Source organism: Vulpes lagopus, chromosome 4, assembly GCF_018345385.1.
Source record: "Vulpes lagopus strain Blue_001 chromosome 4, ASM1834538v1, whole genome shotgun sequence".
NCBI classification, from domain to species: Eukaryota; Metazoa; Chordata; class Mammalia; order Carnivora; family Canidae; genus Vulpes; species Vulpes lagopus.
In genome coordinates, this window is record NC_054827.1 from 47937779 (window position 1) to 47961909 (window position 24131).

At 45.7% G+C, this 24131-nt stretch overlaps 1 long non-coding RNA gene across 1 annotated transcript; it reads left to right on the forward strand.

Moving 5' to 3' along the window:
• The first annotated feature begins 787 nt into the window (after positions 1-787).
• On the forward strand, positions 788-15149 carry LOC121489347. Its single transcript, XR_005987334.1, has 5 exons — positions 788-956; positions 12913-13008; positions 13415-13486; positions 14053-14270; positions 14602-15149. It is a non-coding gene; the product is annotated as an uncharacterized LOC121489347 (long non-coding RNA).
• The last annotated feature ends 8982 nt before the right edge of the window (positions 15150-24131 follow it).

Below are 24131 nucleotides of genomic sequence, written 5' to 3' on the forward strand. Positions count from 1 at the left end.
CACACACACACACACACACACACACACATACACACATAATCATTTTCACAAGCAGGGAAGGAAGGCTTGAGCAGGCCAGGAGGCTGGTTCTGAGGCTTTGGAGAAGGTGATAATACCTGGAGGGTATGACGCAGTTGACCCAACTGCCGACTGGAAGGTCATTGGGGCTCAATGAAAACACTGCAGGTCAAACAGTAGCATTTGGTTCCCAGGCTCCTCCGGGAAGACCTGGAAACTGATGATGCCAGCAATTCCTCCACCCAGCCTTCTTTCCAGCAAAACACCTTCAATTACTGTGACCTTTGTGTTACTCTTTATAACAAGATGAGCACCCTCCCCCTCTTAGTCTTTTATTCTTCTGCAAGTAGTATCTGCATATATTATCACTGTATAAGGTTCAGAGAACACAGAAATCTATTGTCTTAGTCCAGATTCCCTAGAAAAATGAGCTGGAGGCCAAGCTTCCTGTGCTAATGCTTGAGGGGTGGGGGCAGGAATCCCAGGGAAAAGAGATTGAGAGAAACCAGGACAGGAAGCCAAGAAGGAGGAAGATAAACACAAGGCAGCCATCACCCAGTTGGCCAAGAAAATAAGAAAACTCTGATGGTTTGGTAATGTGGGATAGCATCAAGGGAAAATTGCACCCAAGGGAGCCATATCTTCTCTGGTCCGTCATTGGTTGAAGTTTATACCCAAGCTGTATCACCAGATTGCTTGGCCAGTTGCTGGGAACCCCAGAACCTCTGTGGGCTCAGCTAAGCTCCATGCTTTCCTCCTTGGCAGGAGCCAAAGGCAGACTCCTGCTTGTATGGGCAACTGAACTAATCCTTGTCCCATTCACCTCCCCTCCCCAGAAAGAACTTCTCTGAAGAGCTTGGTATGCATTATTCCAGTCCCTTTCTATGTAGTGTACGCATATCTACGTGGGTTTTAAAAAACACGAACTGGATAATTGGGTATGTATTGTTTTGCAATTTCCTTCTTTTCTCTTAATATACCTTGGAGATTTTCCCATTTGTACCTTCTTTGAAACCCCTGTGTTGCATTGATTAGTATGGATGTGCAATAATTTATGGTCCTTTAGATTTTTCCAACATTGGCTCTTTATAGTCAATATTGCCAGGAACATGATTCTTTGTGTTCGTGTGAGATTTTTTCTACAATACCATGAGGTTGTACTTTTGGGTCAAAGCAAACGTTTCCCCACGTATTATCCCATTTTATACTCAAAAACCATGAGAGGTAAATGGTAGTAGAGAAAGGTCTTTGGATAGAAGGGGGAAATCCATCTCCTGTATAATATGCTAGTTGAGTTATAATTTGAACAATCTTCTGTTTTCTTCAGATGAGGAAACTGAAGTTACAGAGCTGCTTTGTAACAGAGCAGGGATTTCAGTGGAGGTCACTTGATCCAATACCACATGCTCTTTCCTCTATGTTGGTGTTGCCTCAATGTCTTGCTCATTTGTTTATTAAATTGAGTTTATGAAGCTTCTGAGTGGGCCTCTGTGCCAGAGTTTGAGAGCTAGTTTTTTTTTTTTTTTTTAGATTTTATTTATTTATTCATGAGAATAGAGAGAGGAGAGGGAGAAGCAGAGACACAGGCAGAGGGAGAGCAGGCTCCATGCAGGGAGCCTGATGTGGGACTCAATCCTGGGTCTCCAGGATTACACCCTGGGCTGAAGGCGGCGCTAAACCGCTGAGCCACCGGGGCTGCCCGAGAGCTAGTTTTAAATGACTACTCTAAAATCAAATAATTCTCACCTTGTCAGAATCCTTGGGTAAGTATCTTATGACTTCATTGATTTAGATCCTAAAAGAATTTAAACATTGAGGCCCCTTAATTCAATGTGTTAGAGCATGAAGCTAATGAGACCAAGAGATCTTGAACTAGATCCTCAATAAATGGTTGCAAGGACAATTACATTCTGTGGTCACAGGCTGTACCCTGAACCTTGGCTCATTGTTCCTCAAACATTTATCATTGGTCATGAAGAGGAGAGAGCAAGAGACTGCATAACTCTGCAGAGTGGTTCTCAAGGTATGGTCCATAGTCCAGCGTTTCCTGGAAACATGTTGGAAATGGAAAATCTCCGGTCCCACTGCAGATCTACAGGGTCAGGAGCTCTCCGTGTGGGTTCAGGAAATCTGTGTTTTAACAAGTCCTTCACTGGTTCCAGTGTATACTAAAGTCTTCACATCTCTGTTATGAGAAGAAAACAAAAATGAAGATTGAGCTAATGTTGGGTGAGGAGCAGCAGAACCATGTCAGGGCATAACTTTTCCTTGACTATTTGTCCCGTGGGATCTGCGAATCTGGGTCACAGTCTCTCCTACCACAGGTACTATCTCTGCCACGGGTCCAGAGCCACCAGAGGAATACAGCAGGTTAGGGTATGACTTGACAATGATTTCACCATCATGGCTTCACACCTCGGCTGCCTTAACCTCTGAGGCCTTTGCTCTTGACCCTGGAAATCCCCTGTCTTCTTGAACATGGGTTAGAGCCCATGGCTGGCCATCCATTTGCTGGTGTTGGCTGCAGTCCATTGGTGGTATAGAATCTTGTCTCTCTTTCCTCTCCTGCTGGGTGTGCTGGGATCTCTGACGGTTATTTCTATATACAAAGGATGACCTTTGCTTTTTAATATTACACTATGGACTATAAATCCCTACTCTGCAAACTGATACATTTAAACCAACTGTCATTGCTATGATGTAAGAAAAACTGAATGTAAAAACCGAATTTTGGCCAACATTCCCTGCTGAGGAAAGTCTTCTTTCATCCCACAATTACCTGCACCTGCCCCCAGTAAACTGCTACCTTCATCAACCTCAGAAGACATGAGTAGAGATCTCACCCAGCTGACTTCTGGTGTTTACAGTGTGAGGAAGAAAAACTGGTGTCTTAGATATTTTTTTCCCCTTTGGTGTGTCTTATGGATTGAACTTGTAACTCCCACCAGCCGGCCAAGTTCATATGTTACATCCTAAACCCCAGTACAATGTGGCTGTTTTTGCAGATGGGATTGTTACAGAAGCAATCAAGTTAAAGTGAGGTCATTAGGGTGGCCCTAGTGCGATGACTAGTGTCCTTATGAAGGGGAGGGATTTGGACACAGACACATACGCAGGGAGAAGGCTAAGTGAGCATTGAGCAGGAATCAGGGCAATGCTGCCATAAGCCAAGGAACCCCAAGGATTGCCAACTAACCATCAGCAGGCAGGGGACAGATTCTCCCTCACAGCTCAGAAGACATCACCCCTGCAAACACCTTGCTCTCAGACTCCTAGCCTCCAGAGCTGAGAGACGATGAACTCTCATTGTTTGTGTCCTCCAGTTTCTGGAGCTTCTACGGCAGCCTTGGCAAACTAGTGCAACATGTCTTCCATCTTCACTGCTTCTCCTTGTCCTCCTGCCTCTCCAGTGTCTGCAGGTCTCACATGGGCTCCTGTGAGCAGCTGGCCTCTGACTTGGGGCTCCCTCCTCTCCAGCCTGTTGGGCACATCCACAGGTAGAGTAAGGGTTGCCGAGTGGTTTTCATTTCTGCTAGGCCCCCATTTCTTGCTACTCAAGTATGAGTACTTGAGCATGACCTTCACCGGCTCCCCCTAAGGGTCCCTGTCCCAGGGCTCCCAGACAAGCCCTCAACTCTCTTTGGACACACGTACTCACTACCCCACGGACATGTGTGCTCATGCCCACCTGCACGGGTCTGCCTTTCCCGCCTGCTGTGCCTCCTTGCCAGATCTTTCTGTAGCACTGCCATCCTGTCACTCACTCAAGGCATTTTCCAGCTTTGCTGTGTTAGGATCACCCTGGGATTTTTCAAGTCTCCCTAATGCACAGGCTGTCTTCCATGGGAGTTAGAGAAGAGTCTCCGGCATGGGTCAGGATCATCAGAACCATCTAGAGCTCCTAGTGATTGAACAGGGAGCTAAGTTTGGCCATGAGCTCATCTCCCATACCTCACTAGTGCTTGTGGAAATTGAAGCACGTGCAATTCAGCGAGGTCTCTGTGAGGCCCGAGGTTCTGCATTTCTAGCAAGTTCCCAGGTGGTGCCACTGCTACTGCTGGTGCGGGCACCACGCTTTGAATAGCAAAGTGCTGCACAACATCTGTCAGCCTGTTTAGACTCCCCTTGGCCCATAAAAAATTTAAGGTGGTTTATGGGAAATACATAGACAAAAATTAGCACTTACTTTTATCTCTCTCATCAGCCTTGCTTTCAAGGGGCTTTGGAAACATCTGAAAGAAACTGGCAAAGATGTGTTTGATGGTGACAACTGTGAGGTTGGGAAAACTGGGATGAGGACGGTCCACCACGTGGGGCAAGGGGCGAGGACTTCCTGCTCTGCCTACCCCCGGGCAGTTGCAGACAGAGGCCCCCTGCCCCCAGGATCAGCAAACTCTGGGGCCTGGGTCATGAGGGCCCTTTGGTGCTGTGACCTGAGCTGTGGGGTACTTGAGAGAAAGCTTGGGCTTTAGGACCACTGCTATGGTCTCTCGTTCTCTCTTGTTTGGTCGGGGTGTGCTTTTGGCTTGGGAAAAGTCTTTAATTCTAGAGGCAGTGAAGATTCAAAGCTTGGCTGGCGCTGTCCATCACCTGACTCCTGGGGCTGTCATTAAGGGGGGCTATAATGTGGATGGTACCCTCTGGAGTTGTCCAGGTCGAGCCTGTGGCCAGGACTGGTTACTTAGGTTCTTAGAGTTGTGGCTCTCTGATCTATAAAATATAGGTAATGTTACTTGCCTTCCGGGGCTACAGAGGTGAGGAGATGAGATCAAGCACTTTACAAAGCCTGTAGCACTGAATCCGATGCATACAGAAGTGCTCATTAAATGGGCGCTACTATTATCACCGTAATCATTCCAATCTCTATTTCGTTTCCAAGTTTAGGGCAGGGCCTGGGTGCCCGCGAGCAGAATGGCTACCTAGGGCTAGCTCTGGGGCTCCAGAGAAAAAAGCAGAGAGGACTTGCAGGTTTCTTGCTCAGCTGGCAAGTGCAAGGGCAGACTAGGGATCGGGCATTTTGTGTAGCTGCTTGTTTGGTTTCCCTTCTACTTGGGGCTGCATGATGACTTCCATGGGCCTCTGAAACTGTTTGGCCTGGCATGGGCTTCCTTCTGCATTAAAACATATTAAAATTGATATTTTATGATTGCGTTGGTATAAAGGTGAAAGTAATCCAGATTGGACTATATTCACTTTTTTCTTCGGATTTTAAAGGAAATTGAAATATTTCCATGGGTCCCTGGCCTATTGAGTATGACTGGGGGCAGGGGACAGGAGGGCCAAGAGCCCCAACACAAGGTATTACTTTACATGCAAAAGATCTTTCTTCCTGAACTAGGCCACAGCTGCCTCTAGAGTAGGGATTTCCCGTTTCTAATTTCCTCATTGCGCTGAGTGCAGGGTTGAACAGTAGGGCCAGTTTGCTTCTTTTACTGCATTGCAACATGAATACGTTTTGTCATTGGCCATCGTTAGGAGATTTCTCCCCAAGCTTTGGGAACCTGCTTCTCTCTGGCTTCCATGGTCACGGCTGTCTCTCCGTGCCTCTCTGTGGCAGAGCTTTGAGACATTGAGCATGTTGGGCTCCTAACACCAATAGAGTCCCATGTTACTGGGCACAGATGAGTGAGATGATGTTGGGGTGCTTGGCTGTGTGTTTTCAAAACTGCAGTTCAGAGTCACATCGTGTAGGCTCCTGCAGCTTCCTGTTGAGGGGGGCAAGCTACTCCCCAGTGCATTCTCTGTGAGCACTGCTGTCACTAATCTACAAGGTGAATTCCCTGCTCACCCCGTGTTAGCTGGAGATGGCCTGGCGAGGATGTGGTCTGGGTGCTGTCACTTGTTACTGCTCTTCTCCTAGACCTGCACAGCTGGGGAAAACAGCATAAAACACAGGCAAGATCCAATGGTATGTGTTGGATCCCAGGGTGACTTTGTCTACCCTGATAATAATAGTTAGGGTAAGAGGAATATGATCCTTTGGGGGATGTGTCTCAGGCTGGCCTGATTGGGAAACTGGGTAGCCTGACGGCTGCGAGTCAGTCTGCCTTTAGAGAGGCCCAGCTGAGAGTACATTCACATCGTATGTCAGGCTGACACCAAGGAACTGACAGGACAGTGACAGTCGAGCTAGAGGCAGATTGCAGAGGCTGAACAGTGACATCCTTGAGCAGATAGCAGTATGTTGCTCCTTTTGCATGCATGTTTTAATATGTAACTTCTTAATCAGCATTTTATTTATAACAAATTGCTTTTTCATTAGTTCTTGATAATCAATTGTGTTATCTCTGAGTTTCTTTTATACAATTCGAGAGCTGCCAAAATACTTAGTCACCATTACCAAGTGTACAGTGGCAGCAAAATGTAAATTGTGGGCTAGATTCTTAGCTGGAGGATGCAAATTCTAGTTGCTAATTAACCCAGACCCTCACAGAAGTCCTTAGGATGTCTCTTGTGGTGCAGAGCAGAGGGAGGGATATAAAAACTAGTATTAGGGCCTGGGAAATAAGGTAAATAGGATATAAAAACTCCACAGATGATTTCAAAGAGGTTATCTTGAGCTGTATTTGAAGCAAAGACCATTTGGGGACTTGCAATGGGGGAAAGATTATTTGGGCCTATTTTTAAAGGTGATTCAAAGTCTCATGAGATCCAGACCAAAGACATAATGACATGAGAACTGGAATGGAAATTGCCCATTAATTTTACAAATATTGTCCGAGTTCTGGCACAGGAGAGGTGGAGGGAACAGTGTTTCTGACCTAGGAAGAAGCAATCTGTAGCCCCAGAGGTGAAGAGACAGTTTGGTTTAGATGGTTGGGGTGATGAACAGCCAGTTCACAAAGGCTCTTGAAAGCTATGGGAGGGAATTATATCATAGGCTTAGGACCATGGGAAGCCTTTGAGAGTTTCAAGCAGCAAAGTGAGAAACATGTGTTGCCTGGCAGCAGGGCTGGTGGTCCAGAGACTGATGGAGGGCATTGTAGCAACCCAGCCCCAATAATTCCACTGCAGAACTGGAACTTCAGAGCCAGCAGGCTAAGCCATGTCCAACGGCGAGGATTGTTGAGAGTGTAGCCTGGGCTTGGTAGAAGTGATGACTTCAGTTGGGAGATATTGAGGGGCCTGTGGGATGTCTCAGTGGCCTCGTGCACATGGGGTAGAGGTAGGAATTTGGAAGTCATGGGTAAATAGATGGTACCTGATGAGGTGTGCACAGGGTGCAGAGATCACCTTGCTGGAAGAGAAGGTGCCCCAAGATGGAACTCCCTGAGGAACAATATCTCAGGAATGGCTGAAGAAGAGGAGCTCTTGAAGAAAAGAGGAAAGTAGAGTCCAAGAGACAAGGGTCAACTAGGGCAACATGGGGTCACAGAAACCGAGGGAAGTGATGACTTATGGAGCAGGTCATGGGAGTGTCAAATGTTGGAGAGAATTCATGTTGAACTTTAAAGTACCTATCACGGTGTCTGAGTGGCTCAATCGGTTAAGCATCTGACTCTTGATCTTAGGTCTTAATCTCAGGGTCATGAGTTCAGGCCCCATGCTGGGCTCCACACTGGGTTCTTTCTTAAAAAAAAAAATGAAAGAGCAGAAAGTGTTTGGAGGTGGGTGAGTGGTACCTCAGTCAGAGAGGCAGCCTGGCAGGGGTAGATGACAGAGGCCTTCCAGGGCTTGGTAAAGGGCTTATATTTTACCTTCTGATGCAATGGGAAACCATTAGAGGGATGTGAGCAGGGAAGTGACTTGATCTGATTTACATTCTAAAATGATAGTGTGGCTCATGTCCAGAGACTAGATTGCAGTGGGCAGGAGAACAGAGGGGCTGTCACAGTCATACAGGTGAGGAGGAGAATGAGGGACAGGTGGGCAACTAGATAGAGCTGGTGGGATTTTTCAGATGGATTGGGTTTGAAGGTTGGAGAAAGTGAGGAAACAAAAGTCACTCCTAAGATTTTGGTTTGAGCAATAGGATGGGTGGAAGTACAGTTCACTGTGATACAAAGGCAGGGCAAGGTTTGTTTAGAGAAGATCTAAGGAGTTTGACATGCAAACTAAGGAGACTGTTAGGGAGCCTGGGTGGCTCAGCGGTTTAGTGCCTGCCTTCGGCCCAGGGTGTGATCCTGGAGTCCTGGCATCAAGTCCTGCATCGGGCTCCCTGCCTGGAGCCTGCTTCTCCCTCTTCCTGTGTCTCTGCCTCTCTCTCTCTCTCTCTCTCTCTCTGTGTGTTTCTCATGAATAAATAAATAAAATCTTTTTAAAAAAATAAGGAGACTGTTAGGTGATGGATAAGGGCTTAGCCTCCATTATGTTTATCACACAGCTGTTTTAAATAATTGCAAATACCCGAATTATCCAATCAAATAGATTAAATGAAGTATAGAACCAGTATACGATATTACACAGAATTAATCTGTGAACATGGAAATATGATCACAATACAATAAGTGAAAAAAAATGATGTCAAAATACACAGAGTTTAATACTATTGGATTCTAATTTCACTGTTTCTACCAAAGCATATACTCTATAACAATTTAAGAATAGAAGCGAAATTCTAGAAATACTAGAAGAAAAACGTGGGTGACTATTCTTAGAGCAGTAGAGTAGTGAGATATTGTGTAACATGATGTTAAAACCAGAAACCATGAGGAAAACATGTATATACTCGACTGTAGGAAAAGTTACACTTCTTGTAAGGGGGATACCCATGGACAAAGGCAAAGATAAGAACTGGGAATAATTGTTTGCAATCAGCACAATAGAGTTAATATCTCTATTAGCTGAAGGGATTTTATAAATTGCTAGCAAAGACAAATAACCTAGCAGAAACATGGACAATGACAGGAATCAGCAATTTCTGGAAGAAATGAGACAGCTAATCAACAGATGAGAAGTACAGCCTCCCTGACTAGGAAAAAAAATGCTAATGGAAATAAAGTGTTCATTTATACCTATCAGATTGGCAGAGAGAGATCGATCATACCATTTTTGAAGAGGACAAGGGAGAGTAAACTGGTGTAATCTTTTTAGAGTATTATTTGGTACCACTGAAATTTGAATGTGCTTATTTTTTGATCAAGTGGATTTACCTTTGACGACTTGGCCTACACGAATGATTAGACAACTATTTGGAGATAAATGCACAAGATGTGCAGAGCTGCACTATTGGTGATAATAAATTCTTTGAAATAAATGTTTCTCAGCGAGGACATGCTTAAATAAATCACGGGCCATGACATGGGATAAAACAATATGCAACTGTTAAAAGGCATGAGGTCAGCCTGTATGTCTTGACTTGAAAATCGTTCATGGCATTGTTAAGTAAAAGAAGCAAGTTGTAGAACAGTCTGCGTGATCTCTCATTTTCTAATAATAACTAAATAAAATGGGGCACCTGGGTGGCTCTGTCAGTTGAGTGTCCGACTCTTGATTTCAGCTCAAGTCATGATCTCAGAGTTGAGATTCCTCAGTGTTGTCTTTTCCAGAGGGTGAGAGTTTTTAGGTGCAATTTAAAAATATATATTGTTTATTTTTAACATAGTGGTATGTGTATAAACAACAAAGTAGTGTGTACATATAAATACATCCATAGTTGGTGGTAAAAAAATTATATATTGGCATATTGGCAGAAGTGGACTTAACATGATTATGAGGGTAAAAGGTATTTCCTCATGTCAGAATCATCTGCCCATGCAGCACCTGGCTGCCTCAGTCAGTAAAACAAGCAACTCTTGATCCTGGTTGAGGTCATGAGTTTGAACCCCACCTTGTGGGATGGAGTGTACTTAAAAAAATAAAAGTGCAGCTCAAGAAAAAGTCATCTGCCCAGAATTTCCACCATTGTCTTTTCCTATCCTAACATCACAATGTATAATTAGAAAATAAATGATGTCTTACTATTTGATAAGGTGTTAAATACACTTCCGTTACCTCCCACTGCTTTCTGACATGTAGATGGATGTGCCAACAAGTCGCAGAGTCCTTTCTTTCATAATGAAAGCCAATGTCTTCATAAATCTTTGGAAGACACAGAAGTTGCAGAAAGAATAAAACAGTTTTTTTTTTAAAATTTATGATAGTCACACACACACACACACACACACACACAGAGAGAGAGAGAGAGAGAGAGGCAGAGACACAGGCAGAGGGAGAAGCAGGCTCCATGCACCGGGAACCTGACGTGGGATTCGATCCCGGGTCCCCAGGATCGCGCCCTGGGCCAAAGGCAGGCGCTAAACTGCTGCGCCACCCAGGGATCCCAAAACAGTTTTGATTTATGTAAGATACGCAAAGATAAAACAGCAAAAGATTGAGCGAAGAAAATGCAGCTGTGGACTATACTATCTTACAAGCTCACTATGTAAAAAGACAGTTGTGGGTAAGGATTGTACCTGTGTAATTAAGCTATTTGCATCTCCCATAATCCTGTTTTTGCTTGTTCATTTGTGAGACTTCTATCAGAACCTGCTAAAGACTTACAAAAATACACATCAAGTTGGTAGATGTACGTATATATTTTTAAAGTACATATGTCTATATACACATGCAAGCTCGTTCAAATCAGCATTGCTGTAATAATGAAACACCCGAATCAACTCGCTTACATGTGTATATCTCCGTATCCACACGTCTATATGCAGAGTAGTCTCGGATGTGCATCAAACCACTAACAGCGATTGAACTGGTGTGTATGGGTTTATGGGTTTTATTTATTTAAAATTCTTTTTTTATTTTTTAAGACTTTATTTATTTGAGAGGGGGAGAGAGGGAGTGAGTGCAAGCAGGGAGAGGGGCAGTGGGAGAGGGAGAAGCAGGCTCTGCATGGAGCCACCGAGACTCAATCCCACAACTCTGAGATCATGACCTGAGTCCAAGTCAGCCGCTCACCTGATGGAGCCACCCAGGCACCCTTAGATTTTATTTTTAAATGCTCATTTTAGGGGTTTAAAGTTTCTCATTTTTCTGTAATAAGCATATTTGCTTCTATAATGAGAAATTTTGTGAAAATAAGAAAACAAAAAGGTGACTCTACCCAAGAGATATTTTTGAGCAGTAATAAAAAGGCAGAAGCAGGATGGCTGTGGACGGGATGCAGCCGAGGCAGGGGAGTACTACATTCCTTGACTGACTTCCAGCGAGGTTGAGGGGAAAGATGAAGCAAAGCTAGAGGTTGATTGATGTAGAGTCAGGGGGAGGTTTGTGCTTCGCCTTCTAAGGTGTCTGTCTGTCTGTCTCTGTCAAACATCAGCACACAGGCTGAGTTTTCCTGAAAGCAGTCTTATTTTTGTCTTCCACTGTTCTCTCTCTTTTTTTTTTTTTAAATGTAGGCTCCATGCTCAGTGTGCGGCCCAACAGGGGGCTTGAATTCATGACCCTGAGGTGGAGACCTGAGCTGAGATCAGGAGTTGGCCCCTTTACCGACTGAGCCTTGCAGGCAGTCCTTCCACTGTCCCTTTAAATCTGTTTCAGGCACTAGTCATTTCTCTGGTTCCTCTTATGTAAAAGAATGTTCTGATTCATGTTAGTTAATTTAGAACGTCTGCTCCAAGCTAGTAACCAACACTCTGAGCCTGGTTTAACGTCTTCCTCCTCCCCGCAGCTGCGCCCTTGCTGTGATGGCCTGGTGGCTGGCATGGTCCTCCTTTTCACTCCCCCACCTGACCTTTCACTTCGTGGCCTGACTGCTAATGAGGGAGTCAGGGCTGGAGCCAGGAGGGCCAGACGTGAGATGGCTTTGCCCCCGGTGGGTCAGCAGGTGTGAGTAGTAGACACTCACTGGGCATTTCCATGGGTTCCTTGAAAGCTCACCTGGTAGGGCCTTCCAGTGGCAACCCTTTTACTGGCCTTGTCCACGTGATTTGCCCTTGAACCCCACCCGCCCACCTCGGTGCTGCTCAGACTCTTAAGTCTAGGGCCTTCTTTTCCAGGTAGCCTTTTCCTGAGCTGGGTTCTTAGGTTTGGTCTCCAGGAGTGGGCTTACCCCTTAGATCTGGACTTTTGCCTGCTGCCACGGGCCGGTCTGACTTTCTCCGACATGAGGTAGTTCCCAGTCGCTGCAGCCCCCCCACTCCGGGGGGCACGCACATTAATTTTCCCAAGTGGTTCTATTAAACCTTTCTCAGTAGGCTAGAAGCAAAGGCAGGCATGGCCTTCATCCTTCTCTCCCTGGGGGATGAGACCCACAGCTTTCTACTGGCTCTACTCTCAAATCCCTGCAATCCCCACCCCTCTGACTCTTCTTATCCTCCATGTGAGTGAGGGAATTTAAAAGTCAAAATACCAGTTTTTGGTTAATCCTGCTTTGAGATTTTGCATACGGTCTGAGGCAGCCTTTGGAATGTAGTCTTCATAATATCTTGGTGCTTTCCTCCCAAATTCTAACTTAACACTTTGCTATATATAAATGGTGAAGAGCCAGCACTAAAACAGAGGGAGAAGCTGTAGAAAAGGAGAAAGGCTGGGGTGCCCGGGTGGCTCAGTGGTTTAGCATCTGCCTTTGGCCCAGGGCGCGATCCTGGAGTCCCGGGATCAAGTCCCACATCGGGCTCCCTGCATGGAGCCTGCTTCTCCCTCTGCCTGTGTCTCTGCCTCTCTCTCTCTGTGTCTCTCATGAATAAATAGATAAAATCTTAAAAAAAAGAAAGAAAAGGAGGAAGGCTGATGGAGTCGGGGTCCAAAGTCTTGGTGGGGAATTGGTCTGGGGGGAACAGATAGGAGGAATAGGAGAGAGGGTTCTTCAATTAGGGGAGACCAGCAAGGAATTAACAGGGCTTCCATTCAATGATTTCTAGTTTCTCCATGAAAGAGGAGGCCAGAGGTTTATTGAAAGGTTTAGAGAAGGGGAAAAAATCGTGATAGAATTGATCTGAATCATTTGTATGATTCCCTCAGGACTTCTGAGGGAATTTCCAGTCCAGCTCAAAGCTGCAGCACCTCCTGCCATGGCTCAGACTGCTGATGGGGTGGGTGAGGCCCTCCTGCGTCTGGGTAAGTGGAGGTTGACACCCCCGCTGGCACTGTCAGGAAAGGAAAGATGAGAGAGAACATACACCAAAGAGAGTACAAATTCCCAGGACAAAGGAGCACCAGAAAAGCCCAAAGATAGCCAGACTCCCCGGTTCAGGGAGGAAACCTTTCATCTCTGCAAATAGACTCAAAGTTCAGGTTTGAATGTCCCGAGTCACAGAAGCCCCACTATACACTCACCAGCACCCCGCTGAATCCTACCGCGTGAAAGAGGAAGATGATATGAAAGACCAGTCCCGATGTGGTCTGCAATTACTGACGGGGTTCTGGGAACTGGTGCGAGGGAAGAATGAAGTTCTTTGGGCTTATTCAGACTCAGAACCCACAGGCTCAAAACCTTGATGAAAGTCTCCTGACTTTGTTTCAGAGGAGTGTGTTGATGTCCCGGATCGACAATGAAGCTTTCTGATGTCTCAGACACCTTCATCTCCGCTGAGTGGTAAGGACGCTTGGGACTCTGTTAAGTTGGTATCACGTATGAGCAAATGTGGAGCCATGGCTCCTTTCACTGTAGGAGATAAAATTAGAAGAGCGGAAATTAATATTTTGGTGGCAATTCAAGGCTGGGGAAGAGAGAAAAGAAACAGAAAACGAAGCTTGAGAAATTCTCCCAAAGCTCAAGGGCTACTGATGATCAAGGGGAATTAATGGAAATTGATGAGCTGCCCTTTTCAGCCGGGGCTCCTGCTCCGCATGTCCTCAAAGATATCACAGGGACAAGCTACTATGATTACGTGACAAGCTGGTTCTCAAAAAGGGCGCTTCAAGTGAGGATGGTCACTTGACCATCACTTGTCCCCAGGGACTTTCGAGAGGTGACGTTGGACTGGTGATTGGGCCACTGCAAAGCCATTTGGATTGTGAAAACAAAGATTAATCTCTAATGAGGAACTTTGCTGTTCCTTCAGACCTCCCTGTCCTGAACTGGTCACATTGGAGAAACGGGGGGGGGGGATGGGTGGTTGGCATCGTGGCACTGAAGGTGCGTCTGTGATCTGCACACAGTTGTCTCTAACGGGATCAGAACCTTCAGACGCAACAAAGGGACACGTGTCCTCATGATGAGGGCGACGCCTCACAGGTAGCGGAAACAAAGGAAGGGCCCAGATTTCCTCAATAAAGCTCAAAGCTGTTGATTGCAATCCAGTTAAAATCTCCACTGCTAATTATTGCCTGGATTTACTCAGCCGCGAAGCGTTGACGTCTGCTGGCTCGAGCGTGAGGTACTCCATTTTAATGTTGCAAAACCTCCTAAATAGCCACAAAGGCAACTGTTTATCTCAATCTTCACTTAAAACACCTGCTTACTGATACTTGATTATGTGTTTTGAGGCTTGTGATTGAGCGTCTAACACCTGGCTGATTAGGCTGATGTTTGATCATGTCTTGAAATGCAATTTTGCCATTTAGCGTGCACGTCCATGCTGCAAAGCATTGAGTGGATTGCTTGTCCCCAAGCTCTTGTTGTTGTTTTTAAAAAATAACCATTACAGAATAATGGCTTGTTTTCGTTGAAAGGGAAATGAACTTCACAATTCTTACTCTGTGGTGCAGCCCTGTTCTTTAGGACCACGGGTTTCCCAGTGTGGAACAAGGGAGAGCCTACCTCGCACTCCTACCCTAGACCTGCTGCATCAGGACCCCTGGCGCTGAGGCCCAGGGATTGACGTTTGGAGCTGAGGAACTGAGCTTTGAGAGAAGGCAACTTTGCATTGGCTCCTGGAGGACCATGGGCAACTTTTCTGGGTAGACTCTTCGGGTTCGTGACTGCGAAGGCTGTCTGAGGGGAGAGCCCAGGGGTCTTGGTTATTCTGGGGAGAGCAGGGAGCATGAGTGAGCACTCACATCACTGCCTGCTGGGCCCTGAGCCCCTGCCAGTGGGGCTGAGCAGTTGAGGAGTATATGGCGAAGGCCTTGGAGGGGGGGGCCTGCTTTCCCTCTCATTTTACGGATGCGACAAGGGGAAAGGATGGACCGAAGGCCATGAAAGATTTGAAGCTTAGGGGTACTTGGGTGGCTCAGTCAACTAAGCATCTGCCTTCACCTCAGGTCATGATCCCAGGATCCTGGGCCCCACATCGGGCTCCCTGCTCAGTGAGGAGTCTGCTTCTCCCTCTCCCTCTGCTCATGCTCTCTCTCCCTTTTGCGCTCTCTCTCTCAAAATCTTAAAAAAACAAAAAAACAAAAAACAAAAAAAAAAAAGAAAAAAATTGAAACTAGAACCCATGTTTTAGTCCCTACTTGTCCTTATTCTCAGGTCACCAAGGTAGGAACTCTTGGCAAGGCCAGGCCCCTCCAGGCCCCCCTCTCCAGCCTCCCAGTTGCACAGCGCCCAGGAAGCTGACCTGCTGGGACTAACTGCAGCCAACGGCTCCCTGCCCCTCCCTGCTCCCCGACTTCTGGTTGGACTTGGCCATCAGGAAACACTGGCAGGAGATAGGGAGAAGGAGCCTGTTGGGATAGACACTGTGGTCAGCTCACTTGAGGGACCACATGGCTGCATGAGGGGAACAGTGTGACCAACCATCCTAGTTTCCCTACGGCCGCAGGTTTCCCAGGACATGGGACTTTCAGGGCTAGGACCAGGAGGGTCCAGGCAAAACTCAATGGAGGGGCCCCTTTAGAATGTACCAAAGGAAACCTCAAGGGAGCTCAAGACAGTGGTTAAGACCCACTGAAGTGTAGTTGCTGTTGGTGTTTTAAAAGTAACCACATACTTTATTATGTATTAGATTAGAAAAATGAGAGGGTGGGGGATGGGTGAAGTAGGGGATGGGGATTAAGAGTACATTTATCATGACCACAATGTGATGTATAGAATTGTCAAGTCACCATATTGTACCCTTGAAACTAATGCTAATGTTAATTATTTCGGAGGTAAAATTAAAACATAATTTTCAAAAATGAGATAATCCCTGATATGAAATTAAAATGTAAGGAGTAAGTCTTCCACTCTTGGCCTCTATCCGTTCTCTCTCTCTCTCTCTCTCTCTTTTTTAAGATTTTTATTTATTTATTTGAGACAGTGAGGGTGAGAGAGAGAGCACAAGCAGGAGGAGCAGCAGAGGGTGAGGGAAAAGCAGATCCCCCCACTGAGCAGGGAGCCTGATGCAGGGCCACCCGGGCACCCCTCTATCGGGTCTCTCCCTCAGAGGTAAACTGCCCAGTTTCTTTATGTATCCTTCCAAAGACATTTTATGCTCATTTAAGTGTTTAAATACATTATTTAAAGCATCCAGTGGGTGGCCCAGCGGTTTAGCACCACCTTTAGCCCAGGGTGTGATCCTGGAGTCCCGGGATCAAGTCCCACGTCAGGCTCCCTGCATGGAGCCTGCTTCTCCCTCTGCCTGTGTCTCTGCCTCTCTCTCTCTCTCTCTCTGTCATAAATAAATAAAATAAAAAAAAAACATCCAGTGCTCCTCCTTTTTTTGTTAGTTAACAGCATATTTCAGATTGCTCATCAGGTAATAAAAAGCTGCCGTATTCTTTTTAGTGGCTGTATAATATTCCTATACCTGGATTTGTTACCGTTTATACATTTAGCAGGCCACCTGCTGATAGACTTGGAGTTTGTTTCTGACCCAGTGTCATTACTCATCCTAACAGTGTTGCAAAGCAGATCCCTGAGCATCCGGGTCAAAGAGAATGTGCACTTAAAACCCTGAGAGTCCCTTCTGTAGAGGCTCCAGTTTTATACTTCTGTCAACAGGCCAGAAGAGTGCCTGGGTGCCCACAGCACCGCCAGAAGCACGCTCTCCAATTCAGCTCTGGTCAAGGCTTGGTTAAGCAAATCCTTGTTTTTTGTCAGTAAAGCGGATCCTGTCCCATTTTACTTCCTAACTGGTCTCTTCCCGGCTATCCAGGCAAAGCTCCCCTCTAGCCACAGCCATTTCCTGCCTCCTCTGCTGCTTCTGCTGGGTCAGCTCGTTAGCTTTAATTGTCTTCAAAATCATCTCCAGCTGTGTCATTCTTCTGGACCTGCAGGCTTACGGGAAATGCTGTCAAAACCAAGGGTGTGTCTTCAGGGATAGAGCAAGGTCTGTGCAGCTAGTAGCCAAAGCTGGCAACTGGAGAAGAAATCAGCCTTTTTCTTTTCTTTTCTTTTCTTTCTTTTTTTTTCTTTTTTTTTGGTCTGAAAATAGGTCAGATCCACAAAGGCACTGAGGAGCTGGAGGCTTCATGCCAGGGCAGTCATACCAGGTTTCAGACTCCACCCTTGTAACGTCCAGAATTTCTTAAGAATGCAAAGGACATCTTTGTGGGCAGTTGGATTTCCTGATCCCAATAACCCCCTTCCCTGCGTCCCAACTCCGCATATTTTGTAGATGCGGGGAAATGGATGTAGAAATAGATCTCTCCAGGTCTCCTCCACCTAGGAGTGCTTTGGAATTGGCTTGTACCAGCATCTGAAAGCTGATTAGGTCTTTAGAAATTTAGTGAGCTGGTTGTTAAATATACCCATTATTAAGATTATATAAATTTGGGCAGCTCCGGTGGCACAGCGGTTTAGCGCCGCCTGCAGCTCAGGGTGTGATCCCGGGGTCCTGGGATCTGGGGTCCTGGGATCGAGTCCCACGTCAGGCTCCCTGCATGGAGCCTGCTTCTCCCTCTGCCTGTGTCTCTGCCTCTCTCTCTCTCTCTCTGTCATAAATAAATAAAATTAAAAAAAAACCTCCAGTGCCTCTCCTTTTTTTGTTAGTTAACAGCATATTTCAGATTGCTCATCAGGTAATAAAAAGCTGCTGTATTCTTTTTAGTGGCTGTATAATATTCCTATACCTGGATTTGTTACCGTTTATACATTTAGCAGGCCACCTGCTGATAGACTTGGAGTTTGTTTCTGACCCAGTGTCATTACTCATCCTAACAGTGTTGCAAAGCAGATCCCTGAGCATCCGGGTCAAAGAGAATGTGCACTTAAAACCCTGAGAGTCCCTTCTGTAGAGGCTCCAGTTTTATACTTCTGTCAACAGGCCAGAAGAGTGCCTGGGTGCCCACAGCACCGCCAGAAGCACGCTCTCCAATTCAGCGCCGGTCAAGGCTTGGTTAAGCAAATCCTTGTTTTTTTGTCAGTAAAGCGGATCCTGTCCCATTTTACTTCCTAACTGGTCTCTTCCCGGCTATCCAGGCAAAGCTCCCCTCTAGCCACAGCCATTTCCTGCCTCCTCTGCTGCTTCTGCTGGGTCAGCTCGTTAGCTTTAATTGTCTTCAAAATCATCTCCAGCTGTGTCATTCTTCTGGACCTGCAGGCTTACGGGAAATGCTGTCAAAACCAAGGGTGTGTCTTCAGGGATAGAGCAAGGTCTGTGCAGCTAGTAGCCAAAGCTGGCAACTGGAGAAGAAATCAGCCTTTTTCTTTTCTTTTCTTTTCTTTCTTTCTTTTTCTTTTTTTTTGGTCTGAAAATAGGTCAGATCCACAAAGGCACTGAGGAGCTGGAGGCTTCATGCCAGGGCAGTCATACCAGGTTTCAGACTCCACCCTTGTAACGTCCAGAATTTCTTAAGAATGCAAAGGACATCTTTGTGGGCAGTTGGATTTCCTGATCCCAATAACCCCCTTCCCTGCGTCCCAACTCCGCATATTTTGTAGATGCGGGGAAATGGATGTAGAAATAGATCTCTCCAGGTCTCCTCCACCTAGGAGTGCTTTGGAATTGGCTTGTACCAGCATCTGAAAGCTGATTAGGTCTTTAGAAATTTAGTGAGCTGGTTGTTAAATATACCCATTATTAAGATTATATAAATTTGGGCAGCTCCGGTGGCACAGCGGTTTAGCGCCGCCTGCAGCTCAGGGTGTGATCCCGGGGTCCTGGGATCTGGGGTCCTGGGATCGAGTCCCACGTCAGGCTCCCTGCATGGAGCCTGCTTCTCCCTCTGCCTGTGTCTCTGCCTCTCTCTCTCTCTCTGTCTCTATGAATAAATAAATAAAATCTTTAAAAAAGAATACATTTTTTAAAAAAAATTATATAAATTAAAAAAATATCTTTATTACAAATAAAGGTAATAAATACTCAAAACACATCACATTTTATTTATGCCTTTGTGTTTTTTATATCAATCATACCTATAGTGTAGAAATACTATGTAACGGTGAGCTACTGGTCATATCTTTTTAAAATTTTTTTAGATTTTATTTATTTATTTGACAGAGAGAGAGGGAGAGAGAGCACAAGCAGGGAGAGTGGCAGGCAGAGGGGGAGGAGAAGCAGGCTCCCCACTGAGCAGAACACCCCACCCACCAACATGGGGCTCAAACCCAGGACCCTGGGATCATGACCTGAGCCAAAGGCAGATGCTGAACCGACTGAGCCACCACCCAGGCGCCCTTGGCCATCTCTTTTCCACTCAGTGTCTGTGATAACACTTTGGTTGCAAAGGGAGTATTTACACCAAGGTAGTGGGCGAATGCTGTAAGTCTGTGCTTGATTTATTCTAGACTTAAAGTAAAGGAGAAAACATTAATAATGCAGCTATGACTTAAAAGTCTGTCATGACTGGAGCTGAAGGGGAGAGAGGAATTAGTTCAATGAACATAATTTGTACAAAAGTGAGTTTATCGGTGGACCTCATCCTATTTAATAACAATACATTTATTGGGAGGAGAGTTAGCAGATCAATGTGCAACTCCATTTGTCAAATCATGGTGGGATTGGGACCGTAGTTTGATTACAGATACAAGGATTTGGCAAAAATTAACTGCGGAATCTGCTGTGAGGGCTGTTGTATATTTTTTTACGATCTATAAATTGTGTATTGTAAATGTGCGTCATAACAGCCAAATCTACAGTAACCTTATGCTTGTTGGTTGTCTTTTTTTTGTTGTTTTTTTTTTTTTTTTGAGATTTGGTTATTTAGTATTTACTTGCACACACCATTTCCAGCTTCAGAATTCTGTGATTATTTGATTTTATGCTGTTATCTCAAAAGAGATCATGGCATTTCCCTGGGTCCACATTCTGTACAGAGGGGATAAGAGATGGTGAAGACACCATTTGCCTCCTTCCTGCAGGAGTAAAGCTAGCAGCTGGGGAGTCTGTACGTACCTGGAGTTCAGTGTGTCACTGATGACTAAGTTGAGGATTAGGCCTAGGGCTGAGGGGGTGGCTGGCTTGGAGCTGAATCTTCTTTCTGAGCAATGGCCAGAAGATGCTGGCACTTACCAAACTCGGGAACTGACAACTCTCCTGAATTAGCAAGCCAAGTCCTCATTTATTCACCCTAAGGTACCATGTGCCAGGAATACATTCTAACTTTGAAAAGTTCTGTTAATCCAGGTTCTGGCCAAAGGCACTACATAGAAGAATTCTTTTATTAAGATAAAACCCACTGAAACGTAAGATCAAAAATATGAAATTTCTTTAAACTTTTGACATGAACTAAATATTTGTGATTTTGTTCCTCATCTGAGGGAGATTTTCATCTTGCCCTATGTGACTGGAGCAGTAGGGCACATTCCTGGCATCAGTACCCCAGGTCATTGTTTCAGGGCCCCCAAGAAGTTGCGCATTGCCAGGGGGTGTTCCTGAATATGTGTTAGGGATTAGTGGGTGTCGGCCTGTGACACTTTTGGTGCATCATGTAGAATTCATCAAGGTAAACAAGAGATACTACTTCTGCTTACATAATAGCAAAGACATTTATTGACCAGGGATTAGGTTGGCCCAAGAACCTAGATTTGGAAAGCAAGCATGAATAAGAGAGGAGGCATCAACTAGGACCACAGCCCCCATCACATTCCAAACTACAGCCCAGTGAAGCCCTGTATCCCGAACCACAGCTTTGGTGAAGCTTCTGTGAAGAAGCAATCACCTAAGATCCTGGTCTTGCCATCCCTGAATGGGCACATCCACTTATGTCACCTCTGCTGCTAGCCCAGGGCCCTGGACGTGCCTGCCCCTGGCAAATCCAAGCTGCTGTCATGGCTGCTGCCACACTGCCAGAAGGACGCTCTGCCTCTTGTGCATGATGTACTAAGTCCTGACTCAAAGGCCAGCACACACAGATCTAGGCCTTTCACCTTTGCTGAGCTGCAAGGGAGCCTTGGAGAAAGACTGGCTTTTTTGAGGATCGCTAGTGGGAAGAAGGCTCTGCTTTCTACAGAGAAGCACAAAGGGGGACATGTTATAAACAAAGGGAGGCTATTAGGGGCTGGGTAACCAAAAAAGAAAAATATCCACAACACTTGGACACATGCTCCGTAGTTGTATATGCTCTCACATGTCACCTGGGAAGTACCTAGGATGTACCTAGGAACATGAGAACTTTCTGGTCAGCTTTGGCTCCATGGGACCACTACTCATTGTATCTCTGCTTCTCTAAGCAGATGCTCTTGGACTCCCTTGTCTACTGCAGGCTTTGGGGTGAGTGTGGAAGAGATGATGGTTCGGTCTCTTTCCAATTGCATGTTCTGTTGGCCGTCCTCAGGACAGCACCCCAGTCTCCTCCAGGGCTTTCTGGGTCATGATGCTTCTCCTGCCCCATGGCTCAGATCTCCCCTTACTCAGCCAAGAGTTCGTCGGCAGTCCCATGAAGCAAAAACAAGGAACTGGAGCCTTGCTCATGCTCCCTGGGGTCTCCACTGCCACAGTTCTAGTCCTCTCAAAAACCGGGCCCGGGTTGCCTTGTGTATCACAAAGGGTCAATCCTTTGTTTTGAGTTTCATCTTGAAAAGTGGCTTGTCATAGCTTTTGGTTAGATAACTATCAAAATAACATATTTGTTTGGCACTATAGAGTTTTCAAACATTTCCACAATGATCAACTCATTGTGTTTGCTTCCCCCTGAAATAGCCTGGCCCATTTTTACCACCACCATGGAGTCAAGCCACTGAGGCCCAAAGGGCCTAGGTCACATAGCTGCTATGGGGCAGGGTTGGCCTTGGCTCTCATTTCTCTCACCCTGCACTTGGTGCTCCATGGAGTGTTGTGAGGCTTCTAATCACAATGACATATGCTACCATGAAGAAGCATTCACCCAGGATCCAGTATTGTTGCTGGACAGTTATGCCTCCTGTGGAGTTTGCAGACCCCTGCCTGAGCTCTGTCCGGGCTACCAGGCCAGGCTGTGTGAGCCAGGCTCCCTCTTGGGAGGTGAGGTGCTCTCACCCAGAATGGTCTTTGCAGTTCTCATTCACTGCTCAGAAATGTTCTCGTCCTTGCTAGCCCTGGATCTCTCAGAGGCAAGGCAAAGCAGCTGATGGAGTGGTCACAGTCCCCTAAGAGGAGGCCAATGGGTGGAATTCGCAACAACCCCAGCTCTGAGGTTTGGAAGACAAACGACTTCTGTCTCAGACGAATGGGAGTGTCAAATTATTCCAGCCTGATGAGATTACAGCTCAGAGGATCACGAGGAATCAATTCCTCCAGAAGAGGAAAAAAACAGCTGGCACAGGAGCTCTGCAGAGCCTTCTGCTAAAGGTAACACGGGGTCACAGGCTGAAAGTTTCCAGGTGCTGATGGGATTAGGGCGAGAGGGTACTGGCATGTGAACAAGCCCAAATTATAGTCAGTGATGAGCCCAGGGAGCATCAGGAAGGTCCACAGACGAAAACATGACTTTGATGATCTAGAGTCACCAGCTTCTGGGTCCCTGCTCTTTTTCCAGACACAACAGAGCGATGTTAGAGCCTAAATGGAAACGCGGAGGTGTTAGGATGTCAGAGAAAGCAGTGGGAAGATACAGGGCCCAGGGAGAGGCAGGTGAGGAGAGGAAGGTGCTTTCCTGGGTCACAGAATTTAATGGGGAACCCTGGATCTCAGAAATCAAGATAAGCAATGTTTCAAGGCAGTATCTGCCAAAATCACAATTTTAAAGGAAGACTGGATTAGGAACAGCGCCGTATGGAGCCATAATGGAGCCTCAGGCAAAAGGAAAAAAAACAGCAGTATTGATCCTATCTTTACTTAAAATGTTGGCATTTTGTTCATCATGAATCTTTTGCCATTTTTTTCCCCATTTTTATTGTGGTAAAGTATGTATAATGCAAAATTTATCATTTTAACCATTTTCAAGTACACAGTTGAGTGGCATTAAGTGCATTCATGCTGTTAGGTGACCATCACCACCATCCATTTTCGGGAGTCCTTTCCTTTTCCCCAACTGAAACTTTATCCCCGTGAAATATTAACTCTCCATCCACCCCTCCCCCAACCCCTGGCAACTGCCATTCTACTGTGCATTTCTATAAATTTGCTCTCAGCTTCTCTCTAAGTGGAATCTTAGAGTATTTGTTTTTTTGCAACTGGCCTGTTTCACTTAGCAGAATGTGCTCAAGGTCCATCCATGTCTTGTTGTTTTGTTTTTTAAAGAAAGAAACAGAGAATGTGTGAGTGGGGATAGGGGGAGGGCAGAGGGAGGGAGAGAATCTTAAGCAGGTTCCACAGTTAGCATGGAGCCCAACACAGGCCTTATTCTCACAACCCTGAGATCATGACTTGAGTGAAAACCAAGAGTCGACACTTAACTGACTGAGCCTCCTATGTGCCCCTACGTCCATTCATGTTGTAGCATGTGTCAGAATTTCCTTCTTTTTAAAGGCTGAATAATATTCCATTGTAGGTATACAACACATCTTGCTTATTCATTCACTCATTGATGAATATTTGCGTTGTTTCTATTTCTTGGCTAATGTGAATTAGGCTCTGATGGATATTGGAATTCAAATAACCATTCAAATCTCTATTTCAATTATTTTTGGGTATATTCCACCCAGAAGTGGAATTGCTGGATCATGTGGTAATTCTATATTCAATTTTTTGAGGAGGCTTCCAACTGTTTTCTATAGCAGCTTTTGCATTCATTTTAATTTTTTAAGAAAATATTGCATTTTAATATTATTTACCTTAAGTACAACTTTTTAGGACTTATTGCAATCTAGTCCCAGCCCCGGAACACAACCCCTGATGCCCGGTGCATCATACGTGGCACCAAATGGAGCCACAAAGCTCTTTGCTAGAAAGACGGAAGGATCCCTGAGCTGGCCCATTATATATATTTTGCCCTTATTTGGGAAGATGACACTTTGGGTTGTTCCAGTTGTGAGGCCAGGTAACACAGACCTACTGCTGCCTTGTGATACTGGTGTA